Below are 13422 nucleotides of genomic sequence, written 5' to 3' on the forward strand. Positions count from 1 at the left end.
TTCAATTTTTTGAGGGTGGTCACGAATTAAAGTCCTTTTCGCTCTAGGACGCATATTTAAGGAGATATGGGCAAAAGAAGATTTTCATATAAAAATTTCAATTTTTTTAGGTTTTGGGTGGATTTTTCAATTTTTTGAGGGTGGTCATGAATTAAAGTCCTTTTCGCTCTAGGACGCATATTTAAGGAGATATGGGCAAAAGAAGTTTTTCATATAAAAATTTCAATTTTTTTAGGTTTTGGGTGGATTTTTTAATTTTTTTGAGGGTGGTCACGAATTAAAGTCCTTTTCGCTCCAGGACGCATATTTAAGGAGATATGGGCAAAAGAAGTTTTTCATATAAAAATTTCAATTTTTTTAGGTTTTGGGTGGATTTTTCAATTTTTTGAGGGTGGTCATGAATTAAAGTCCTTTTCGCTCTAGGACGCATATTTAAGGAGATATGGGCAAAAGAAGTTTTTCATATAAAAATTTCAATTTTTTTTAGGTTTTGGGTGGATTTTTTAATTTTTTTGAGGGTGGTCACGAATTAAAGTCCTTTTCGCTCTAGGACGCATATTTAAGGAGATATGGGCAAAAGAAGTTTTTCATATAAAAATTTTTTGGGTGGATTTTTTAATTTTTTTGAGGGTGGTCACGAATTAAAGTCCTTTTCGCTCTAGGACGCATATTTAAGGAGATATGGGCAAAAGAAGTTTTTCATATAAAAATTTAAATTTTTTTAGGTTTTGGGTGGATTTTTCAATTTTTTGAGGGTGGTCACGAATTAAAGTCCTTTTCGCTCTAGGACGCATATTTAAGGAGATATGGGCAAAAGAAGTTTTTCATATAAAAATTTCAATATTTTTAGGTTTTGGGTAAATTTTTCAATTTTTTGGGGGTGGTCACGAATTAAAGTCCTTTTCGCTCTAGGACGCATATTTAAGGAGATATGGGCAACAGAAGTTTTTCATATAAAAATTTTAATTTATTTTAGGTTTTAGGTTGATTTTTCAATTTTTTGAGGGTGGTCACGAATTAAAGTCCTTTTCGCTCTAGGACGCTTAGTTTAGGAGATATGGACAAAAGAAGTTTTTCATATAAAAATTTCAATTTTTTTAGGTTTTAGGTGGATTTTTCAATTTTTTGAGGGTGGTCACGAATTAAAGTCCTTTTCGCTCTAGGACGCTTAGTTTAGGAGATATGGGCAAAAGAAGTTTTTCATATAAAAATTTCAATTTTTTTAGGTTTTGGGTGGATTTTTCAATTTTTTGAGGGTGGTCACGAATTAAAGTCCTTTTCGCTCTAGGACGCTTAGTTTAGGAGATATGGGCAAAAGAAGTTTTTCATATAAAAATTTAAATTTTTTTAGGTTTTGGGTGGATTTTTCAATTTTTTGGGGGTGGTCACGAATTAAAGTCCTTTTCGCTCTAGGACGCATATTTAAGGAGATATGGGCAAAAGAAGTTTTTCATAGAAAAATTTCAATTTTTTTAGGTTTTGGGTTGATTTTTCAATTTTTTGGGGGTGGTCACGAATTAAAGTCCTTTCGCTCTAGGACGCATATTTAAGGAGATATGGGCAAAAGAAGTTTTTCATAAAAAAATTCAATTTTTTTTGGTTTTGGGTGGATTTTTCAATTTTTTGAGGGTGGTCACGAATTAAAGTCCTTTTCGCTCTAGGACGCATATTTAAGGAGATATGGGCAAAAGAAGTTTTTCATATAAAAATTTCAATTTTTTTAGGTTTTGGGTGGATTTTTCAATTTTTTGAGGGTGGTCATGAATTAAAGTCCTTTTCGCTCTAGGACGCATATTTAAGGAGATATGGGCAAAAGAAGTTTTTCATATAAAAATTTCAATTTTTTTAGGTTTTGGGTGGATTTTTTAATTTTTTTGAGGGTGGTCACGAATTAAAGTCCTTTTCGCTCCAGGACGCATATTTAAGGAGATATGGGCAAAAGAAGTTTTTCATATAAAAATTTCAATTTTTTTAGGTTTTGGGTGGATTTTTCAATTTTTTGAGGGTGGTCACGAATTAAAGTCCTTTTCGCTCTAGGACGCATATTTAAGGAGATATGGGCAAAAGAAGTTTTTCATATAAAAATTTCAATATTTTTAGGTTTTGGGTGAATTTTTCAATTTTTTGGGGGTGGTCACGAATTAAAGTCCTTTTCGCTCTAGGACGCATATTTAAGGATATGTGGGCAACAGAAGTTTTTCATATAAAAATTTTAATTTATTTTAGGTTTTAGGTGGATTTTTCAATTTTTTGAGGGTGGTCACGAATGAAAGTCCTTTTCGCTCTAGGACGCTTAGTTTAGGAGATATGGGCAAAAGAAGTTTTTCATATAAAAATTTAAATTTTTTTAGGTTTTGGGTGGATTTTTCAATTTTTTGAGGGTGGTCACGAATTAAAGTCCTTTTCGCTCTAGGACGCATATTTAAGGAGATATGGGCAAAAGAAGTTTTTCATATAAAAATTTAAATTTTTTTAGGTTTTGGGTGGATTTTTCAATTTTTTGAGGGTGGTCATGAATTAAAGTCCTTTTCGCTCTAGGGCGCATATTTAAGGAGATATGGGCAAAAGAAGTTTTTCATAGAAAAATTTAAATTTTTTTAGGTTTTGGGTGGATTTTTCAATTTTTTGGGGGTGGTCACGAATTAAAGTCCTTTTCGCTCTAAGGCGCATATTTAAGGAGATATGGGCAAAAGAAGTTTTTCATAGAAAAATTTAAATTTTTTTAGGTTTTGGGTGGATTTTTCAATTTTTTGAGGGTGATCATGAATTAAAGTCCTTTTCGGTCTAGGACGCTTAGTTTAGGAGATATGGGCAAAAGAAGTTTTTCATATAAAAATTTAAATTTTTTTAGGTTTTGGGTGGATTTTTCAATTTTTTGAGGGTGGTCACGAATTAAAGTCCTTTTCGCTCTAGGACGCTTAGTTTAGGAGATATGGGCAAAAGAAGTTTTTCATATAAAAATTTAAATTTTTTTAGGTTTTGGGTGGATTTTTCAATTGTTTGAGGGTGGTCATGAATTAAAGTCCTTTTCGCTCTAGGACGCATATTTAAGGAGATATGGGCAAAAGAAGTTTTTCATATAAAAATTTCAATTTTTTTTAGGTTTTGGGTGGATTTTTTAATTTTTTTGAGGGTGGTCACGAATTAAAGTCCTTTTCGCTCTAGGACGCATATTTAAGGAGATATGGGCAAAAGAAGTTTTTCATATAAAAATTTTTTGGGTGGATTTTTTAATTTTTTTGAGGGTGGTCACGAATTAAAATCCTTTTCGCTCTAGGACGCATATTTAAGGAGATATGGGCAAAAGAAGTTTTTCATATAAAAATTTAAATTTTTTTAGGTTTTGGGTGAATTTTTTAATTTTTTTGAGGGTGGTCACGAATTAAAGTCCTTTTCGCTCCAGGACGCATATTTAAGGAGATATGGGCAAAAGAAGTTTTTCATATAAAAATTTCAATTTTTTTAGGTTTTGGGTGGATTTTTCAATTTTTTGAGGGTGGTCATGAATTAAAGTCCTTTTCGCTCTAGGACGCATATTTAAGGAGATATGGGCAAAAGAAGTTTTTCATAGAAAAATTTCAATTTTTTTAGGTTTTGGGTTGATTTTTCAATTTTTTGGGGGTGGTCACGAATTAAAGTCCTTTCGCTCTAGGACGCATATTTAAGGAGATATGGGCAAAAGAAGTTTTTCATAAAAAAATTCAATTTTTTTTGGTTTTGGGTGGATTTTTCAATTTTTTGAGGGTGGTCACGAATTAAAGTCCTTTTCGCTCTAGGACGCTTAGTTTAGGAGATATGGACAAAAGAAGTTTTTCATATAAAAATTTCAATTTTTTTAGGTTTTAGGTTGATTTTTCAATTTTTTGAGGGTGGTCACGAATTAAAGTCCTTTTCGCTCTAGGACGCTTAGTTTAGGAGATATGGACAAAAGAAGTTTTTCATATAAAAATTTCAATTTTTTTAGGTTTTAGGTGGATTTTTCAATTTTTTGAGGGTGGTCACGAATTAAAGTCCTTTTCGCTCTAGGACGCTTAGTTTAGGAGATATGGGCAAAAGAAGTTTTTCATATAAAAATTTCAATTTTTTTAGGTTTTGGGTGGATTTTTCAATTTTTTGAGGGTGGTCACGAATTAAAGTCCTTTTCGCTCTAGGACGCTTAGTTTAGGAGATATGGGCAAAAGAAGTTTTTCATATAAAAATTTAAATTTTTTTAGGTTTTGGGTGGATTTTTCAATTTTTTGGGGGTGGTCACGAATTAAAGTCCTTTTCGCTCTAGGACGCATATTTAAGGAGATATGGGCAAAAGAAGTTTTTCATAGAAAAATTTCAATTTTTTTAGGTTTTGGGTTGATTTTTCAATTTTTTGGGGGTGGTCACGAATTAAAGTCCTTTCGCTCTAGGACGCATATTTAAGGAGATATGGGCAAAAGAAGTTTTTCATAAAAAAATTCAATTTTTTTTGGTTTTGGGTGGATTTTTCAATTTTTTGAGGGTGGTCACGAATTAAAGTCCTTTTCGCTCTAGGACGCATATTTAAGGAGATATGGGCAAAAGAAGTTTTTCATATAAAAATTTCAATTTTTTTAGGTTTTGGGTGGATTTTTCAATTTTTTGAGGGTGGTCATGAATTAAAGTCCTTTTCGCTCTAGGACGCATATTTAAGGAGATATGGGCAAAAGAAGTTTTTCATATAAAAATTTCAATTTTTTTAGGTTTTGGGTGGATTTTTTAATTTTTTTGAGGGTGGTCACGAATTAAAGTCCTTTTCGCTCCAGGACGCATATTTAAGGAGATATGGGCAAAAGAAGTTTTTCATATAAAAATTTCAATTTTTTTAGGTTTTGGGTGGATTTTTCAATTTTTTGAGGGTGGTCACGAATTAAAGTCCTTTTCGCTCTAGGACGCATATTTAAGGAGATATGGGCAAAAGAAGTTTTTCATATAAAAATTTCAATATTTTTAGGTTTTGGGTGAATTTTTCAATTTTTTGGGGGTGGTCACGAATTAAAGTCCTTTTCGCTCTAGGACGCATATTTAAGGATATGTGGGCAACAGAAGTTTTTCATATAAAAATTTTAATTTATTTTAGGTTTTAGGTGGATTTTTCAATTTTTTGAGGGTGGTCACGAATGAAAGTCCTTTTCGCTCAAGGACGCTTAGTTTAGGAGATATGGGCAAAAGAAGTTTTTCATATAAAAATTTAAATTTTTTTAGGTTTTGGGTGGATTTTTCAATTTTTTGAGGGTGGTCACGAATTAAAGTCCTTTTCGCTCTAGGACGCATATTTAAGGAGATATGGGCAAAAGAAGTTTTTCATATAAAAATTTAAATTTTTTTAGGTTTTGGGTGGATTTTTCAATTTTTTGAGGGTGGTCATGAATTAAAGTCCTTTTCGCTCTAGGGCGCATATTTAAGGAGATATGGGCAAAAGAAGTTTTTCATAGAAAAATTTAAATTTTTTTAGGTTTTGGGTGGATTTTTCAATTTTTTGGGGGTGGTCACGAATTAAAGTCCTTTTCGCTCTAAGGCGCATATTTAAGGAGATATGGGCAAAAGAAGTTTTTCATAGAAAAATTTAAATTTTTTTAGGTTTTGGGTGGATTTTTCAATTTTTTGAGGGTGATCATGAATTAAAGTCCTTTTCGGTCTAGGACGCTTAGTTTAGGAGATATGGGCAAAAGAAGTTTTTCATATAAAAATTTAAATTTTTTTAGGTTTTGGGTGGATTTTTCAATTTTTTGAGGGTGGTCACGAATTAAAGTCCTTTTCGCTCTAGGACGCTTAGTTTAGGAGATATGGGCAAAAGAAGTTTTTCATATAAAAATTTAAATTTTTTTAGGTTTTGGGTGGATTTTTCAATTGTTTGAGGGTGGTCATGAATTAAAGTCCTTTTCGCTCTAGGACGCATATTTAAGGAGATATGGGCAAAAGAAGTTTTTCATATAAAAATTTCAATTTTTTTTAGGTTTTGGGTGGATTTTTTAATTTTTTTGAGGGTGGTCACGAATTAAAGTCCTTTTCGCTCTAGGACGCATATTTAAGGAGATATGGGCAAAAGAAGTTTTTCATATAAAAATTTTTTGGGTGGATTTTTTAATTTTTTTGAGGGTGGTCACGAATTAAAATCCTTTTCGCTCTAGGACGCATATTTAAGGAGATATGGGCAAAAGAAGTTTTTCATATAAAAATTTAAATTTTTTTAGGTTTTGGGTGAATTTTTTAATTTTTTTGAGGGTGGTCACGAATTAAAGTCCTTTTCGCTCCAGGACGCATATTTAAGGAGATATGGGCAAAAGAAGTTTTTCATATAAAAATTTCAATTTTTTTAGGTTTTGGGTGGATTTTTCAATTTTTTGAGGGTGGTCATGAATTAAAGTCCTTTTCGCTCTAGGACGCATATTTAAGGAGATATGGGCAAAAGAAGTTTTTCATATAAAAATTTCAATTTTTTTAGGCTTTGGGTGGATTTTTTAATTTTTTTGAGGGTGGTCACGAATTAAAGTCCTTTTTGCTCTAGGGCGCATATTTAAGGAGATATGGGCAAAAGAAGTTTTTCATATAAAAATTTCAATTTTTTTAGGTTTTGGGTGGATTTTTCAATTTTTTGAGGGTGGTCACGAATTAAAGTCCTTTTCGCTCTAGGACGCATATTTAAGGAGATATGGGCAAAAGAAGCTTTTCATAGAAAAATTTAATTTTTTTTAGGTTTTGGGTGGATTTTTCAATTTTTTGGGGGTGGTCACGAATTAAAGTCCTTTTCGCTCTAGGGCGCATATTTAAGGAGATATGGGCAAAAGAAGTTTTTCATAGAAAAATTTAAATTTTTTTAGGTTTTGGGTGGATTTTTCAATTTTTTGAGGGTGGTCATGAATTAAAGTCCTTTTCGCTCTAGGACGCTTAGTTTAGGAGATATGGGCAAAAGAAGTTTTTCATATAAAAATTTAAATTTTTTTAGGTTTTGGGTGGATTTTTCAATTTTTTGAGGGTGGTCACGAATTAAAGTCCTTTTCGCTCTAGGACGCTTAGTTTAGGAGATATGGGCAAAAGAAGTTTTTCATATAAAAATTTCAATTTTTTTAGGTTTTGGGTGGATTTTTCAATTTTTTGAGTCACGAATTAAAGTCATTTTCGCTCTAGGACGCTTAGTTTAGGAGATATGGGCAAAAGAAGTTTTTCATATAAAAATTTAAATTTTTTTAGGTTTTGGGTGGATTTTTCAATTTTTTGGGGGTGGTCACGAATTAAAGTCCTTTTCGCTCTAGGGCGCATATTTAAGGAGATATGGGCAAAAGAAGTTTTTCATAGAAAAATTTAAATTTTTTTAGGTTTTGGGTGGATTTTTCAATTTTTTGAGGGTGGTCATGAATTAAAGTCCTTTTCGCTCTAGGGCGCATATTTAAGGAGATATGGGCAAAAGAAGTTTTTCATAGAAAAATTTAATTTTTTTTAGGTTTTGGGTGGATTTTTCAATTTTTTGGGGGTGGTCACGAATTAAAGTCCTTTTCGCTCTAGGGCGCATATTTAAGGAGATATGGGCAAAAGAAGTTTTTCATAGAAAAATTTAAATTTTTTTAGGTTTTGGGTGGATTTTTCAATTTTTTGAGGGTGGTCACGAATTAAAGTCCTTTTCGCTCTAGGACGCTTAGTTTAGGAGATATGGGCAAAAGAAGTTTTTCATATAAAAATTTAAATTTTTTTAGGTTTTGGGTGGATTTTTCAATTTTTTGAGGGTGGTCATGAATTAAAGTCCTTTTCGCTCTAGGGCGCATATTTAAGGAGATATGGGCAAAAGAAGTTTTTCATATAAAAATTGCAATTTTTTTAGGTTTTGGGTGGATTTTTTAATTTTTTGAGGGTGGTCACGAATTAAAGTCCTTTTCGCTCTAGGACGCATATTTAAGGAGATATGGGCAAAAGAAGTTTTTCATATAAAAATTTCAATTTTTTTAGGTTTTAGGTGGATTTTTCAATTTTTTGAGGGTGGTCACGAATGAAAGTCCTTTTCGCTCTAGGACGCTTAGTTTAGGAGATATGGGCAAAAGAAGTTTTTCATATAAAAATTTAAATTTTTTTAGGTTTTGGGTGGATTTTTCAATTTTTTGAGGGTGGTCACGAATTAAAGTCCTTTTCGCTCTAGGACGCATATTTAAGGAGATATGGACAAAAGAAGTTTTTCATATAAAAATTTAAATTTTTTTAGGTTTTGGGTGGATTTTTCAATTTTTTGAGGGTGGTCACGTATTAAAGTCCTTTTCGCTCTAGATATGGGCAAAAGAAGTTTTTCATATAAAAATTTCAATTTTTTTTGGTTTTGGGTGGATTTTTCAATTTTTTGAGGGTGGTCATGAATTAAAGTCCTTTTCGCTCTAGGACGCTTAGTTTAGGAGATATGGGCAAAAGAAGTTTTTCATATAAAAATTTCAATTTTTTTAGGTTTTGGGTGGATTTTTCAATTGTTTGAGGGTGGTCACGAATTAAAGTCCTTTTCGCTCTAGGACGCATATTTAAGGAGATATGGGCAAAAGAAGTTTTTCATATAAAAATTTAAAAAGAAGTTTTTCATATAAAAATTGCAATTTTTTAGGTTTTGGGCGGATTTTTCAATTTTTTGAGGGTGGTCACGTATTAAAGTCCTTTTCGCTCTAGGACGCTTAGTTTAGGAGATATGGGCAAAAGAAGTTTTTCATATAAAAATTTAAATTTTTTTAGGTTTTGGGTGGATTTTTCAATTTTTTGAGGGTGGTCATGAATTAAAGTCCTTTTCGCTCTAGGGCGCATATTTAAGGAGATATGGGCAAAAGAAGTTTTTCATATAAAAATTGCAATTTTTTTAGGTTTTGGGTGGATTTTTTAATTTTTTGAGGGTGGTCACGAATTAAAGTCCTTTTCGCTCTAGGACGCATATTTAAGGAGATATGGGCAAAAGAAGTTTTTCATATAAAAATTTAAATTTTTTTAGGTTTTGGGTGGATTTTTCACTTTTTTGGGGGTGGTCACGAATTAAAGTCCTTTTCGCTCTAGGACGCATATTTAAGGAGATATGGGCAAAAGAAGTTTTTCATATAAAAGTTTCAATTTTTTTAGGTTTTGGGTGGATTTTTCAATTTTTTGAGGGTGGTCACGAATTAAAGTCCTTTTCGCTCTAGGACGCTTAGTTTAGGAGATATGGGCAAAAGAAGTTTTTCATATAAAAATTTCAATTTTTTTAGGTTTTGGGTGGATTTTTCAATTTTTTGAGGGTGGTCACGAATTAAAGTCCTTTTCGCTCTAGGACGCATATTTAAGGAGATATGGGCAAAAGAAGTTTTTCATATAAAAATTTCAATTTTTTTAGGTTTTGGGTGGATTTTTCAATTTTTTGAGGGTGGTCATGAATTAAAGTCCTTTTCGCTCTAGGACGCTTAGTTTAGGAGATATGGGCAAAAGAAGTTTTTCATATAAAAATTTCATTTTTTTAGGTTTTGGGTGGATTTTTCAATTTTTTGAGGGTGGTCACGAATTAAAGTCCTTTTCGCTCTAGGACGCATATTTAAGGAGATATGGGCAAAAGAAGTTTTTCATATAAAAATTTCAATTTTTTTAGGTTTTGGGTGGATTTTTCAATTTTTTGAGGGTGGTCACGAATTAAAGTCCTTTTCGCTCTAGGACGCTTAGTTTAGGAGATATGGGCAAGAGAAGTTTTTCATATAAAAATTTCAATTTTTTTAGGTTTTGGGTGGATTTTTCAATTTTTTGAGGGTGGTCACGAATTAAAGTCATTTTCGCTCTAGGACGCATATTTAAGGAGATATGGGCAAAAGAAGTTTTTCATATAAAAATTTCAATTTTTTTAGGTTTTGGGTGGATTTTTCAATTTTTTGAGGGTGGTCACGAATTAAAGTCCTTTTCGCTCTAGGACGCATATTTAAGGAGATATGGGCAAAAGAAGTGATTCATATAAAAATTTAAATTTTTTTAGGTTTTGGGTGGATTTTTCAATTTTTTGAGGGTGGTCATGAATTAAAGTCCTTTTCGCTCTAGGGCGCATATTTAAGGAGATATGGGCAAAAGAAGTTTTTCATATAAAAATTGCAATTTTTTAGGTTTTGGGTGGATTTTTCAATTTTTTGAGGGTGGTCACGAATTAAAGTCCTTTTCGCTCTAGGACGCATATTTAAGGAGATATGGGCAAAAGAAGTTTTTCATATAAAAATTTCAATTTTTTTAGGTTTTGGGTGGATTTTTCAATTTTTTGAGGGTGGTCATGAATTAAAGTCCTTTTCGCTCTAGGACGCTTAGTTTAGGAGATATGGGCAAAAGAAGTTTTTCATATAAAAATTTAAATTTTTTTAGGTTTTGGGTGGATTTTTCAATTTTTTGGGGGTGGTCACGAATTAAAGTCCTTTTCGCTCCAGGACGCATATTTAAGGAGATATGGGCAAAAGAAGTTTTTCATATAAAAATTTCAATTTTTTTAGGTTTTGGGTGGATTTTTCAATTTTTTGAGGGTGGTCACGAATTAAAGTCCTTTTCGCTCTAGGACGCTTAGTTTAGGAGATATGGGCAAAAGAAGTTTTTCATATAAAAATTTCAATTTTTTTAGGTTTTGGGTGGATTTTTCAATTTTTTGAGGGTGGTCACGAATTAAAGTCATTTTCGCTCTAGGACGCATATTTAAGGAGATATGGGCAAAAGAAGTTTTTCATATAAAAATTTCAATTTTTTTAGGTTTTGGGTGGATTTTTCAATTTTTTGAGGGTGGTCATGAATTAAAGTCCTTTTCGCTCTAGGACGCTTAGTTTAGGAGATATGGGCAAAAGAAGTTTTTCATATAAAAATTTAAATTTTTTTAGGTTTTGGGTGGATTTTTCAATTTTTTGAGGGTGGTCACGAATTAAAGTCCTTTTCGCTCTAGGACGCATATTTAAGGAGATATGGGCAAAAGAAGTTTTTCATATAAAAATTTAAAAAGAAGTTTTTCATATAAAAATTGCAATTTTTTAGGTTTTGGGTGGATTTTTCAATTTTTTGAGGGTGGTCACGAATTAAAGTCCTTTTCGCTCTAGGACGCTTAGTTTAGGAGATATGGGCAAAAGAAGTTTTTCATATAAAAATTTAAATTTTTTTAGGTTTTGGGTGGATTTTTCAATTTTTTGAGGGTGGTCATGAATTAAAGTCCTTTTCGCTCTAGGGCGCATATTTAAGGAGATATGGGCAAAAGAAGTTTTTCATATAAAAATTGCAATTTTTTTAGGTTTTGGGTGGATTTTTTAATTTTTTGAGGGTGGTCACGAATTAAAGTCCTTTTCGCTCTAGGACGCATATTTAAGGAGATATGGGCAAAAGAAGTTTTTCATATAAAAATTTCAATTTTTTTAGGTTTTGGGTGGATTTTTCAATATTTTGGGGGTGGTCACGAATTAAAGTCCTTTTCGCTCTAGGACGCATATTTAAGGAGATATGGGCAAAAGAAGTTTTTCATATAAAAATTTCAATTTTTTTAGGTTTTGGGTTGATTTTTCAATTGTTTGGGGGTGGTCACGAATTAAAGTCCTTTTCGCTCTAGGGCGCATATTTAAGGAGATATGGGCAAAAGAAGTTTTTCATATAAAAATTTCAATTTTTTTAGGTTTTGGGTGGATTTTTCAATTTTTTGAGGGTGGTCACGAATTAAAGTCCTTTTCGCTCTAGGACGCATATTTAAGGAGATATGGGCAAAAGAAGTTTTTCATATAAAAATTTCAATTTTTTTAGGTTTTGGGTGGATTTTTCAATTTTTTGAGGGTGGTCATGAATTAAAGTCCTTTTCGCTCTAGGACGCTTAGTTTAGGAGATATGGGCAAAAGAAGTTTTTCATATAAAAATTTCATTTTTTTTAGGTTTTGGGTGGATTTTTCAATTTTTTGAGGGTGGTTATGAATTAAAGTCCTTTTCGCTCTAGGACGCATATTTAAGGAGATATGGGCAAAAGAAGTTTTTCATATAAAAATTTCAATTTTTTTAGGTTTTGGGTGGATTTTTCAATTTTTTGAGGGTGGTCACGAATTAAAGTCCTTTTCGCTATAGGACGCTTAGTTTAGGAGATATGGGCAAAAGAAGTTTTTCATATAAAAATTTCAATTTTTTTAGGTTTTGGGTGGATTTTTCAATTTTTTGAGGGTGGTCACGAATTAAAGTCATTTTCGCTCTAGGACGCATATTTAAGGAGATATGGGCAAAAGAAGTTTTTCATATAAAAATTTCAATTTTTTTAGGTTTTGGGTGGATTTTTCAATTTTTTGAGGGTGGTCATGAATTAAAGTCCTTTTCGCTCTAGGACGCTTAGTTTAGGAGATATGGGCACAAGAAGTTTTTAATATAAAAATTTCAATTTTTTTAGGTTTTGAGTGGATTTTTCAATTTTTTGAGGGTGGTCACGAATTAAAGTCATTTTCGCTCTAGGTTAGGTTAAAGGTTAGGTTAGGTTAAAGTGGCAGCCCGATTAAGATTCAGGCTCACTTAGACTATTCAGTCCATTGTGATACCACATTAACTAAAAGTACCTATTACATATGGGCACTTCTAGTTTTAACCGCTGAACCTTCTTGATTATTTTTCTTTGTTGAACCAACCAGATTGTTCCAAAAACAGTAGCAGACTGCTTAAGTTAACGTTTTCCAGATCCGCCAGTAATCTGAAGCTATATGCTCCTAAAAGTTGCTTGCGCTTTACACAAAATGCAGGACACTCACACAAGAGGTGTTTAATTGATTCTTTTTCCTCCGCATCATGACAGCTCATACAATAGTCATTATACTTCGCGCCAATAGTTTTTGCAAAATCGCCTATCAGGCAGCGACCCGTTATAGCAGATATCAGGAGTGATATCTGACGTCTCGAGAACATTAGCATATCTAGTGTGCGGTTTAAGTTGAAATGGGGCCATATTTGCTTGGTGTCGTTACAACCCTTGCAATTCTCCCATCGAACATTTGCCATCATAACAGCCTTCCCACGCAGCATGAGCTTGCAGGTAGCTAGGGGCATACCAACAAATTCTAGTTCCCCTGGAATATGTAAGGTAGTCCCTAGCCTTGCCAACTCATCCGCTTCGCAGTTCCCCGGTATGTTCCTATGGCCAGGCACCCATATTAGGTGAATATTGTACTGCTCAGCCATCTCATTGAGAGATTTGCGGCAGTCGATGGCCGTTTTCGAGTTGAGGAACACAGAGTCCAAGGATTTTATTGCAGGTTGACTGTCTGAGTATATATTAATGCCCACATTTTTTGGAACATTACTTCTCAGCCAATTCGCCACCTCTCTTATTGCTAATATTTCAGCCTGAAAAACACTACAGTGATTAGGTAATCTTTTCGCTATTCGAAGTTCCAGATCATTAGAATATACTCCGAACCCCACTTGTCCATCCAATTTGGAGCCATCAGTGTAGAAATCTATATA

This window comes from Haematobia irritans, chromosome 4, assembly GCF_050003625.1.
Source record: "Haematobia irritans isolate KBUSLIRL chromosome 4, ASM5000362v1, whole genome shotgun sequence".
Lineage (NCBI taxonomy): Eukaryota > Metazoa > Arthropoda > Insecta > Diptera > Muscidae > Haematobia > Haematobia irritans.